Raw genomic sequence first — 12992 nt, 5'->3', positions numbered from 1 at the left:
CTGAGCCTTTCCTGTCACCTGCCCAATGCCTAAGCATTTCTCACAAATCACACTGATGGTCCGTGTGCTGGGCGATTTTTTTTTTTCTCACACCCATAGACTTGCATTGGCGTTTCTCAGCTGAGATATGCAGACTATCGCAGCATGATACGATTTCACTCACACGTATAATACGGATGAGAAAAAACGGATGATGGGAGCTGCCCCATAGATTAACATTGGGCCGAGTTCTATGCGATTTCTTATCGCATACCATCAGTCCGTATTACAGACTAGTGCGACTTCGGCCTAATAAAGAGCTTTTGCTGCAGTGGAGAGAGCAGTTTAAGGAAATCTGTCAGCAGGATTTTGTTATGTAATCTGAGAGTAGCATGATGGGGGAAAAAACCCAATTACAGCAATGTGTCACTTACTGGGCTGTGTTAATAAAAACAGTGTTTTATCAGCAGGAGATTATCATCACAGGACTAGGTGTCTAGTGCCTCCTGATTCAAACCACAGCGCCATCAATGATTGTTTTTTTTCCCATAGGCAGAAAGCTGCCAAAGAGGAGAGAGGCCGAAAACAAAGTCCATACACAGAGAGGTGAAAAACACAGTAGTGGTTTACTGGATTACATCAGGTAACAACATAGATATAGCAATGTAGGCGAAAACAGGAGGAACGCAACAAGACATGAAAATGGCTGCAGTCAGGAGGAGAAAAAGCGAAATGTTCAATAAAAACAGATATAAATACTGAGACACATGCACAGAGGTGTAGAAAGAGAGGAGCTGTATGTCACGATATTGTATGAAATATAATATGATGTTGTAGCTTTGTCCTTCAGCCCATGCTGGGGGCTAAAACCCCCCTTCTCTCTCTGGCTCTCTTTGTTTCTCTGTGTGCTTCGGAATGTGTGGTAGAAGGGGGTTTTATTGCCAGGGCCATAAATTCCAGGCTCCAAGAAAGTTATTCGCCCCCTCCCAACTGCACTAGCTGAAACTGGTATAAATGGCTCCAAAATCCATGGAAGTCCTTTGTTCCATTATTGTAAGATATTGGGCCAACGATGTAGGCTAGAAAAAGGAAAAATACATATGGTTAACGTTCGTCGGCTGTTCTGTCAGTCACACTAAACATAAGCTTCTAACTCCGTCCGGTAAAAAGTAGGGATTTCTCTGTAATTATGCATCACAAATAGGACATATTTGTATAAATCATGTTTATTAAGTGAAGCAAAGAATAAAAGTGAACGGTACAATCACGTAGATCAACAGAATACCAGGTAGAATTACATGTTAATCAAGAAATGCGTTACAGCAACACTATGCATCTTGCACTTTAACATTCTGATGAATAATACTACTGATTGGTATTATAAAATATTAACCATAAAGAATAACTGGAGTGATTAACAAATAGGACATATTTGATCTCATTAGAATGCCAATGTTAATACAAGATGAATCCTGGGTTTGTTATGACAATGACATGTTCTGTAGCGGAGATACAGGCATTAGACAAACTTGTGTTAAATCTAGTAAGTCTGAAGAGGTAGGACGGACTGGGTAAACCAACCCCTTTTAGTGATGTCACCACGCTGAGCTATAAGTGTTATGCCAGACCCCAGCAGTGAGTCTGTCTGCTGGAGCCTATGTGAGTCTGACTTCAAAAGCTGTTCCTAACCAGCGTCCTCATACTCATACACTGGGACATTTGGGGAGCTCCGCCCACCAGCATGGTTTTGCCTGATATGAACTGAGAACATGTGAGTTGTACCTTTTCTTATTTAACCCCTTCATGACCCAGCCTATTTTGACCTTAAAGACCTTGCTGTTTTTTGCAATTCTGACCAGTGTCCCTTTATGAGGTAATAACTCAGGAACGCTTCAACGGATCCTAGCGGTTCTGAGATTGTTTTTTTGTGACATATTGGGCTTCATGTTAGTGGTAAATTTAGGTCAATAAATTCTGCGTTTATTTGTGATAAAAACGGAAACTTGGCGAAAATTTTGAAAATTTTGCAATTTTCACATTTTGAATTTTTATTCTGTTAAACCAGAGTTATGTGACACAAAATAGTTAATAAATAACATTTCCCACATGTATACTTTACATCAGCACAATTTTGGAAACAAAATTTTTTTTTGCTAGGAAGTTATAAGGGTTAAAATTTGACCAGCGATTTCTCATTTTTACAACGAAATTTACAAAACCATTTTTTTAGGGACCACCTCACATTTGAAGTCAGATTGAGGGGTCTATATGGCTGAAAATACCCAAAAGTGACACCATTCTAAAAACTGCACCCCTCAAGGTACTCAAAACCACATTCAAGAAGTTTATTAACCCTTCAGGTGCTTCACAGCAGCAGAAGCAACATGGAAGGAAAAAATGAACATTTAACTTTTTAGTCACAAAAATTATCTTTTAGCAACAATTTTTTTATTTTCCCAATGGTAAAAAGACAAAATGAACCACGAAAGTTGTTGTCCAATTTGTCCTGAGTACGCTGATACCTCATATGTGGGGGTAAACCACTGTTTGGGCGCACGGCAGGGCTTGGAAGGGAAGGAGCGCCATTTGACTTTTTGAATGAAAAATTGGCTCCACTCTTTAGCGGACACCATGTCACGTTTGGAGAGCCCCCGTGTGCCTAAAAATTGGAGCTCCCCCACAAGTGACCCCATTTTGGAAACTAGACGCCCCAAGGAACTTATCTAGATGCATAGTGAGCACTTTGAACCCCCAGGTGCTTCACAAATTGATCTGTAAAAATGAAAAAGTACTTTTTTTTTTTCACAAAAAAATTCTTTTCGCCTCAATTTTTTCATTTTCACATGGGCAATAGGATAAAATGGATCATAAAATTTGTTGGGCAATTTCTCCCGAGTACGCCGATACCTCATATGTGGGGGTAAACCACTGTTTGGGCACTCGGCAGGGCTCGGAAGGGAAGGCGCGCCATTTGACTTTTTGAATGGAAAATTAGCTCCAATTGTTAGCGGACACCATGTTGCGTTTGGAGAGCCCCTGTGTGCCTAAACATTGGAGCTCCCCCACAAGTGACCCCATTTTGGAAACTAGACCCCCCAAGAAACTTATCTAGATGCATATTGAGCACTTTAAACCCCCAGGTGCTTCACAGAAGTTTATAACGCAGAGCCATGAAAATAAAAAATAATTTTTCTTTCCTCAAAAATGATTTTTTAGCCTGGAATTTCCTATTTTGCCAAGGGTAATAGGAGAAATTGGACCATAAATGTTGTTGTCCAATTTCTCCTGAGTACGCTGATACCCCATATGTGGGGGTAAACCACTGTTTGGGCACATGTCGGGGCTCGGAAGTGAAGTAGTGACGTTTTGAAATGCAGACTTTGATGGAATGGTCTGCGGGCATCACGTTGGGTTTGCAGAGCCCCTGGTGTGCCTAAACAGTAGAAACCCCCCACAAGTGACCCCATTTTAGAAACTAGACCCCCCAAGGAACTTATCTAGATATGTGGTGAGCACTTTGAACCCCCAAGTGCTTCACAGACGTTTACAACGCAGAGCCGTGAAAATAAAAAATCATTTTTCTTTCCTCAAAAATGATGTTTTAGCAAGCATTTTTTTAGATTCACAAGGGTAACAGGAGAAATTGGACCCCAGTAATTGTTGCGCAGTTTATCCTGAGTATGCTGGTACCCCATATGTGGGGGTAAACCACTGTTTGGGCACACGTCGGGGCTCGGAAGTGAGGGAGCACCATTTGACTTTTTGAATACGAGATTGGCTGGAATCAATGGTGGCGCCATGTTGCGTTTGGAGACCCCTGATGTGCCTAAACAGTGGTAACCCCTCAATTCTACCTCCAACACTAACCCCAACACACCCCTAACTCTAATCCCAACTGTAGCCATAACCCTAATCACACCCCTAACCACAACCCTAATTCTAACCCTAACCCTAAGGCTATGTGCCCACGTTGCGGATTTGTGTGAGATTTTTCAGCATCATTTTTGAAAAATTCGCGGGTAAAAGGCACTGCGTTTTACCTGCGGATTTTCCGCGGATTTCCAGTATTTTTTGTGCGGATTTCACCTGCGGATTCCTATTGAGGAACAGGTGTAAAACGCTGCGGAATCCGCACAAAGAATTGACATGCTGCGGAAAATACAACGCAGCGTTTCCGCGCGGTATTTTCCGCACCATGGGCACAGCGGATTTGGTTTCCATATGTTTACATGGAACTGTAAACCTGATGGAACACTACTGCAGATCCGCAGCGGCCAATCCGCACCGTGTGCACATAGCCTAATTCTAAGGCTATGTGCACACTTTGCAGATTCCACTGCGGATTTTTCCGCAGCGGAATTGCCAAATCCGCAGTGAAAACCCATCTCGGTTTTTACTGCGGATTTATCGCGTTTTTTACTGCGTTTTCTTCTGCGGATTTTCAACTGCAGTTTTCTATTGGAGCAGCTGAAAATCCGCAGAAAAGAAGTGACATGCTGCGGAATGTAATCCGCAGCGTTTCCGCGCGGATTTTTCTGCAGCATGTGCACAGCGTTTTTTGTTTCCCATAGGTTTACATTGAAATGTAAACTCATGGGAAACTGCTGCGGATCCGCAGCGGTCAAATCCGCTGCGGATCCGCAGCAAAATCCGCAAAGTGTGAATATAGCCTAAAGGTATGTGCACACGCTGCGGAAAACGCTGCGGATCCGCAACAGTTTCCCATGAGTTTACAGTTCAATGTAAACCTATGGGAAACAAAAATCGCTGTACACATGCTGCGGAAAAACTGCACGGAAACGCAACGGTTTACATTCCGCAGCATGTCACTTCTTTGTGCGGATTCCGCAGCGGTTTTACAACTGCTCAAATAGAAAATCGCAGTTGTAAAACCGCAGTGAAATGCGCAGAAAAAACGCGGTAAATCCGCCATAAATACGCAGCGGTTTAGCACTGCGGATTTATCAAATCCGCAGCGGAAAAATCTGCAGAGGACCAGAATACGTGTGCACATACCGAAACCCTAACCGTAACCCTAGCCTTACCCCTAACCCTAGCCTTAACCCTATTCAAAGGGGGGGGGGGTCATTTATTATTTTTTTTATTTTGATCACTGAGATATAATCTATCTCAGTGATCAAAATGCACTTTGGAACGAATCTGCCGGCCGGCAGATTCGGCGGGCGCACTGCGCATGCGCCCGCCATTTTGGAAGATGGCGGCGCCCGGGGAGAAGACGGTAAGGTAAGTATGATGGGGTGGGGGGGAGCACGGGGGGGGGGGGGGAAATCGGAGCATGGGGGGTGGATCGGAGCGCGGGAGGGGTGGAACGGAGCACGGGGGGGGGGGGTGGAACGGAGCACAGGGGGGGTGATTGGAGCACGGGGAGGGTGATTGGAGCACGGGGGGAGCGGACAAAAGCACGGGGGGAGCCGGAGCACAGGACGGAGGGGAGCCGGAGCAGTGTACCGGCCAGATCGGAGGGCTGGGGGGGGCGATCGGTGGGGTGGGGGCACATTATTGTTTCCAGCCATGGCCGATGATATTGCAGCATCGGCCATGGCTGGATTGTAATATTTCACCAGTTATAATAGGTGAAATATTACAAATCGCTCTGATTGGCAGTTTCACTTTCTACAGCCAATCAGAGCGATCGTAGCCACGGGGGGGGGTGAAGCCACCCCCCCTGGGCTAAACTACCACTCCCCCTGTCCCTGCAGATCGGGTGAAATGGGAGTTAACCCTTTCACCCGGCCTGCAGGGACGCGATCTTTCCACGACGCCACATAGGCATCATGGGTCGGATTGGCACCGACTTTCATGACGCCTACGTGGCGTCAAAGGTCGGGAAGGGGTTAATCCCTGTTTATTTTATAATTTACCTTGTACATATTTTTAATTGTCTCATATTGTAACATCTTTATATGACTTTTTATAAACATTGCCTGAAATCTTTGACAGAGTATAATATTTAACCCCTTAATCCCATATGACGTACTATCCCGTCAAGGTGCCCTGGGACTTAATTCCCAGTGACGGGATAGTACGTCATACGCGATCGGCCACGCTCACAGGGGGAGAGCGGCCGATCGCCAGCTGCCTATCGCAGCTGACATCCGGTACTATGTGCCAGGAGCGGTCACGGACCGCCCCTGGCACATTAACCCCCGGCACACCGCGTTCAAACATGATCGCGGTGTGCCGGCGGTGCAGGGAAGCATCGCGCAGGGAGGGGGCTCCCTACGGGCTTCCCTGAGACCCCCGCAGCAACGCGATGTGATCGCGTTGCTGTGAGGGTCTCCATACCTCCCTCCCTGCAGCAGGCCCGGATCCAAGATGTCCGCGGCATCCGGGTCTTGCAGAGATGGAGGTGGCTTACCAAGTGCCTGCTCAGAGCAGGCGCTCGGTAAGCCTGCAGCACTGTAAGCCAGATCACTGATCTGACAGAGTGCTGTGCAAACTGTCAGATCAGTGATCTGTGATGTCCCCCCCTGGGGCAAAGTCAAAAAGTAAAAAAAAAAAAAATTCCTTAATAAAGAAAAAAATATATATTATTCCCATAAATACATTTCTTTATCTAAATACAAAAAAAAAAAAAAAAACAATAAAAGTACACATATTTAGTATCGCCGCGTCCGTAACGACCCAATCTATAAAATTGTCCCACTAGTCAACTCCTTCAGTGAACACCGTAAGAAAAAAAAAAAACGAGGCAAAAAACAACGCTTTATTATCATACCGCCGAACAAAAAGTGGAATAACACGCGATCAAAAAGACAGATATAAATAACCATGGTACCGCTGAAAGCGTCATCTTGTCCCGCAAAAAACGAGCCGCCATAAAGCATCATCAGCTAATAAAATAAAAAAGTTATAGTCTTGAGAATAAAGCGATGCCAAAATAATTATTTTTTCTATAAAATAGTTTTTATCGTATAAAAGCGCCAAAACATAAAAAAATGATATAAATGGGGTATCGCTGTAAACGTACTAACCTGAAGAATAAAACTGCTTTATCCATTTTAATGCGGAACGGTATAAACGCCTCCCCCAAAAGAAATTCATGAATAGCTGGTTTTTGGTCATTCTGCCTCACAAAAATCGGAATAAAAAGCGATCAAAAACTGTCACGTGTCAGAAAATGTTACCAATAAAAATGTCAACTCGTCCCGCAAAAAACAAGACCTCACATGATTCTGTGGGCCAAAATATGGAAAAATTATAGGTCTCAAAATGTGGAGACGCAAAAACTTTGCTATAAAAAGCGTCTTTTAGTGTGTGACAGCTGCCAATCATAAAAATCCGGTATAAAAAACGCTATAAAAGTAAATCAAACCCCCCTTTACCACACCCTTAATTAGGGAAAAATAATAAAATAAAAAAAAATGTATTTATTTCAATTTTCCCGTTAGGGCTAGGGCTAGGGTTGGGGCTAGGGTTGGAGCTAAAGTCAGGGTTAGGGTTGGGGCTAAAGTTAGGGTTAGGGTTGGAGCAAAAAGTTAGGGTTAGGGTTGGAGCTAAAGTTAGGGTTAGGGTTGGAGCTAAAGTTAGGGTTAGGGCTAAAGTTAGGGTTTGGATTACATTTACGGTTGGGATTAGGGTTTGGATTAGAGTTAGGGGTGTGTCAGGGTTAGGGGTTCAGTTAGAATTGGGGGTTACCACTGTTTAGGCATATCAGGGGCTCTCCAAACGCGGCATGGCGTCCGATCTCAATTCCAGCCAATTCTGCGTTGAAAAAGTAAAACAGTGCTCCTTCCCTTCCGAGCTCTCCCGTGCGCCCAAACAGGGGTTTACCTCCACATATGGGGTATCAGCGTACTCGGGACAAATTGGACAACAACTTTTGGGGTCCAAGTTCTCTTGTTACCCTTGGGAAAATAAAAATGTGGGGGGCTAAAAATCATTTTTGTGAGAAAAAAAAGATTTTTTATTTTCATGGCTCTGCGTTGTAAATTGTAGTGAAACACTTGGGGGTTCAAAGTTCTCACAATTCATCTAGATAAGTTCCTTGGGAGGTCTAGTTTCCAATATGGGGTCACTTGTGGGGGGTTTCTACTGTTTGGGTACATCAGGGGCTCTGCAAGTCTGCATTCCAAATGGTGCTCCTTCCCTTCCGAGCTCTGCCATGCGCCCAAACAGTGGTTCCCCCCCACATGTGGGGTATCAGCGTACTCAGGACAAATTGTACAACTTTTGGGGTCCAATTTATCCTGTTACCCTTGTGAAAATTCAAAACTGGGGGCTAAAAAAATAATTTTTGTGAAAAAAAAAAAAATTTTTTATTTTCACGTCTCTGCATTATAAACTGTAGTGAAACACTTGGGGGTTCAAAGCTCTCAAAACACATATAGATAAGTTTCTTAGGGGGTCTACTTACCAAAATGGTGTCACTTGTGGGGGGTTTTAATGTTTAGGTACATCAGCGGCTCTCCAAACGCGACATGGTGTCCCATCTCAAATCCAGTCAATTTTGCATTGAAGTAAAACGGCGCTCCTTCCCTTCCGAGCTCTGCCATGCGCCCAAACAGTGGTTTATACCCACATATGAGGTATCAGCGTATTCAGGACAAATTTCACAACAACTTTTGGGGTCCAATTTCTTCTCTTACCCTTGGGAAAATAAAAAATTAGGGGCAAAAAGATCATTTTTGTGAAAAAATATGATTTTTTATTTTTACGGCTCTGCATTATAAACTTCTGTGGGTCAAAGTGCTACCACACATCTAGATAAGTTCCTTAGGGGGTCTACTTTCCAAAATGGTGTCACTTGTGGGGGGTTTCAATATTTAGGCACATCAGGGGCTCTTCAAACGCAACATGGCGTCCCATCTAAATTCCAGTCAATTTTGCATTGAAAAGTCAAATGGAGCTCCTTCCCTTCCGAGCTCTGTCATGCGCCCAAACAGTGGTTTACCCCCACATATGGGGTATCAGCGTACTCAGGACAAATTGTACAACAACTTTTGGGGTCCATTTTCTCCTGTTACCCTTGGTAAAATAAAACAAATTGGAGCTGAAGTAAATTGTTTATGAAAAAAAGTTAAATGTTCATTTTTATTTAAACATTCCAAAAATTCCTGTAAAACACCTGAAGGGTTAATAAACTTCTTGAATGTGGTTTTGAGCACCTTGATGGGTGCAGTTTTTAGAATGGTGTCACACTTGGTTATTTTCTATCATATAGACCCTTCAAAATGACTTCAAATGAGATGTGGTCCCTACAAAATATTGGTGTTGTAAAAATGAGAAATTGCTGGTCAACTTTTAACCCTTATAACTCCCTAACAAAAAAAAATGTTGGTTCCAAAATTGTGCTGATGTAAAGTAGACACGTGGGAAATGTTACTTATTAATTATTTTATGTGACATATCTCTGTGATTTAAGGGCATAAAAATTAAAAGTTGGAAAATTGCAAAATTTTCAAAACTGTCGCCAAATTTCCGTTTTATTCACAAATAAACGCACGTTATATTGAAGAAATTTTACAACTATCATGAAGTACAATCGCCAAGATCCGTTGAAGCGTTCCAGAGTTATAACCTCATAAAGGGACAGTGGTCAGAATTGTAAAAATTGGCCCGGTCATTAACGTGCAAACCATTCTCGGGGCTTAAGGGGTTAATACTACATTCGTTCTTCCTGTTCTAAAACGTACCCCAAGTCTTCTGAAGGGAATTCCGCTACTGTTTTGGGTTAGCTTCGGACCCGTTTAATCGAAGCTGGTGGCAGCATACCATGTGCAGGCCTTTGGGTGTCGTCGTAGCGACTGCGGCGTTGATAATTATTGTTCCTGCCTGAGCGGGAGTAGTAATATCGCCTCGCTGCAGCGTGCCCAACAGCCAGTACATAGCAGGCAGTCTTTCTGGCGACTAATTACCCCAGGTGCAGTACCTAATCTGACCTGAGAGTAAGGGGGGCGCCAGAGAGCTGCCAGTTTCAAGGGGAACTGTAAGTGGGATATACATAAATACCTGCAGTTCGTGGTATATTGAAGAGCAGTGGGATACCTAAAATAAGCCCCTGCTGTAAACTAAGAGGTCAATAGCCTTGGGTGTGTTTTTTTCATCACATTGTGGAGTGGAGGGATAACTAAGATAAGCCCCCCTTGCACATGTGATAGCCATCTGTTGGCCTAAAGTCACCCTGATCTGTGACGTGGGGGTGATCGTCACGGTGTGAATCGTGATACTGTACAACATACAGTGCACAAGGGGGGGCTGTACAACACAGACAGTGCACAAGGGGGGCTGTACAACACAGACAGTGCACAAGGGGGGCTGTACAACACAGACAGTGCACAAGGGGGGCTGTACAACACAGACAGTGCACAAGGGGGGGCTGTACAACACAGACAGTGCACAAGGGGGGGCTGTACAACATATACAGTGCACAAGGAGGGCTGTACAACATATAGAGTGCACAAGGGGGGCTGTACAACATATAAAGTGCACAAGGGGGGTTGTACAACATATACAGTGCACAAGAGGGGGTTGTACAACATATACAGTGCACAAGGGGGGCTGTACAACATATACAGTGCACAAGGGGGGCTGTACAACATATAAAGTGCACAAGGGGGGCTGTACACCATATACAGTGCACAAGGGGGGCTGTACAACATATACAGTGCACAAGGAGGGCTGTACAACATAGACAATGCACAAGGAGGGCTGTACAACATATAGAGTGCACAAGGGGGGCTGTACAACATATAGAGTGCACAAGGAGGGCTGTACAACATATACAGTGCACAAGGAGGACTGTACAACATATACAGTGCACAAGGGGGGCTGTACAACATATATAGTGCACAAAGGGGGCTATACAAGATATATAGTGCACAAGGGGGGCTGTACAACATATACAGTGCACAAGGGGGGCTGTACAACATATACAGTGCACAAGGGGGGCTGTACAACATATACAGTGCACAAGGGGGGCTGTACAACATATACAGTGCACAAGGGGGGCTGTACAACATATACAGTGCACAAGGGGGGCTGTACAACATATACAGTGCACAAGGGGGGCTGTACAACATATACAGTGCACAAGGGGGGCTGTACAACATATACAGTGCACAAGGGGGGCTGTACAACATATACAGTGCACAAGGGGGGCTGTACAATATAGACAGTGCACAAGGGGGGCTGTACAACATATAGAGTGCACAAGGGGGGCTGTACACCATATACAGTGCACAAGGAGGGCTGTACAACATATAGAGTGCACAAGGAAGGCTGTACAACATATAGAGTGCACAAGGAAGGCTGTACAACATATAGAGTGCACAAGGAAGGCTGTACAACATATAGAGTGCACAAGGGGGGCTGTACAACATATATAGTGCACAAAGGGGGCTATACAAGATATATAGTGCACAAGGGGGGCTGTACAACATATACAGTGCACAAGGGGGGCTGTACAACATATACAGTGCACAAGGGGGGCTGTACACCATATACAGTGCACAAGGGGGGCTGTACAACATATACAGTGCACAAGGAGGGCTGTACAACATAGACAATGCACAAGGAGGGCTGTACAACATATAGAGTGCACAAGGGGGCTGTACAACATATACAGTGCACAAAGGGGGCTATACAAGATATACAGTGCACAAGGGGGGCTGTACAACATATACAGTGCACAAGGGGGGCTGTACAACATATACAGTGCACAAGGGGGGCTGTACAACATATACAGTGCACAAGGGGGGCTGTACAACATATACAGTGCACAAGGGGGGCTGTACAACATATACAGTGCACAAGGGGGGCTGTACAACATATACAGTGCACAAGGGGGGCTGTACAACATATACAGTGCACAAGGGGGGCTGTACAATATAGACAGTGCACAAGGGGGGCTGTACAACATATAGAGTGCACAAGGGGGGCTGTACACCATATACAGTGCACAAGGAGGGCTGTACAACATATAGAGTGCACAAGGAAGGCTGTACAACATATAGAGTGCACAAGGAAGGCTGTACAACATATAGAGTGCACAAGGAAGGCTGTACAACATATAGAGTGCACAAGGGGGGCTGTACAACATATATAGTGCACAAAGGGGGCTATACAAGATATACAGTGCACAAGGGGGGCTGTACAACATATACAGTGCACAAGGGGGGCTGTACAACATATACAGTGCACAAGGGGGGCTGTACACCATATACAGTGCACAAGGGGGGCTGTACAACATATACAGTGCACAAGGAGGGCTGTACAACATAGACAATGCACAAGGAGGGCTGTACAACATATAGAGTGCACAAGGGGGCTGTACAACATATACAGTGCACAAAGGGGGCTATACAAGATATACAGTGCACAAGGGGGGCTGTACAACATATACAGTGCACAAGGGGGGCTGTACAACATATACAGTGCACAAGGGGGGCTGTACAACATATACAGTGCACAAGGGGGGCTGTACAACATATACAGTGCACAAGGGGGGCTGTACAACATATACAGTGCACAAGGGGGGCTGTACAACATATACAGTGCACAAGGGGGGCTGTACAACATATACAGTGCACAAGGGGGGCTGTACAACATATACAGTGCACAAGGGGGGCTGTACAACATATACAGTGCACAAGGGGGGCTGTACAACATATACAGTGCACAAGGGGGGCTGTACAACATATACAGTGCACAAGGGGGGGCTGTACAACATATACAGTGCACAAGGGGGGGCTGTACAACATATACAGTGCACAAGGGGGGGCTGTACAACATATACAGTGCACAAGGGGGGCTGTACAACATATACAGTGCACAAGGGGGGCTGTACAACATATAGAGTGCACAAGGGGGGCTGTACAACATGTATAAGTACCAGTACTATACTGATATCTGTGCCTCCTACACACAAAGCTGCAGCAGCACAAACCACAGCGTGTGACCTCCAGCACTTCTAGAAGCCGCACACAGCACACACACCCACCCTCTGCATCCGATCACGTGACTCCTGACTGAGGGCAGGTTTCTACTTCCGT

General features: G+C 44.9%; 1 long non-coding RNA gene across 1 annotated transcript; it reads right to left on the bottom strand.

The window, feature by feature from the left end:
- Positions 1-586: 586 nt before the first annotated feature.
- LOC138662720 (uncharacterized) lies at positions 587-12991 on the bottom strand. The gene is made up of 2 exons (XR_011318062.1): positions 12941-12991; positions 587-1058 (listed from the first exon to the last, which is right to left on the bottom strand). It is a non-coding gene; the product is annotated as an uncharacterized lncRNA (long non-coding RNA).
- Position 12992: the final 1 nt, after the last annotated feature.

The sequence above is a fragment of the Ranitomeya imitator genome, chromosome 2 (genome assembly GCF_032444005.1).
Source record: "Ranitomeya imitator isolate aRanImi1 chromosome 2, aRanImi1.pri, whole genome shotgun sequence".
In the NCBI taxonomy this organism is placed as follows: domain Eukaryota; kingdom Metazoa; phylum Chordata; class Amphibia; order Anura; family Dendrobatidae; genus Ranitomeya; species Ranitomeya imitator.
This window is presented reverse-complemented; position numbering and strand designations above follow the sequence as displayed.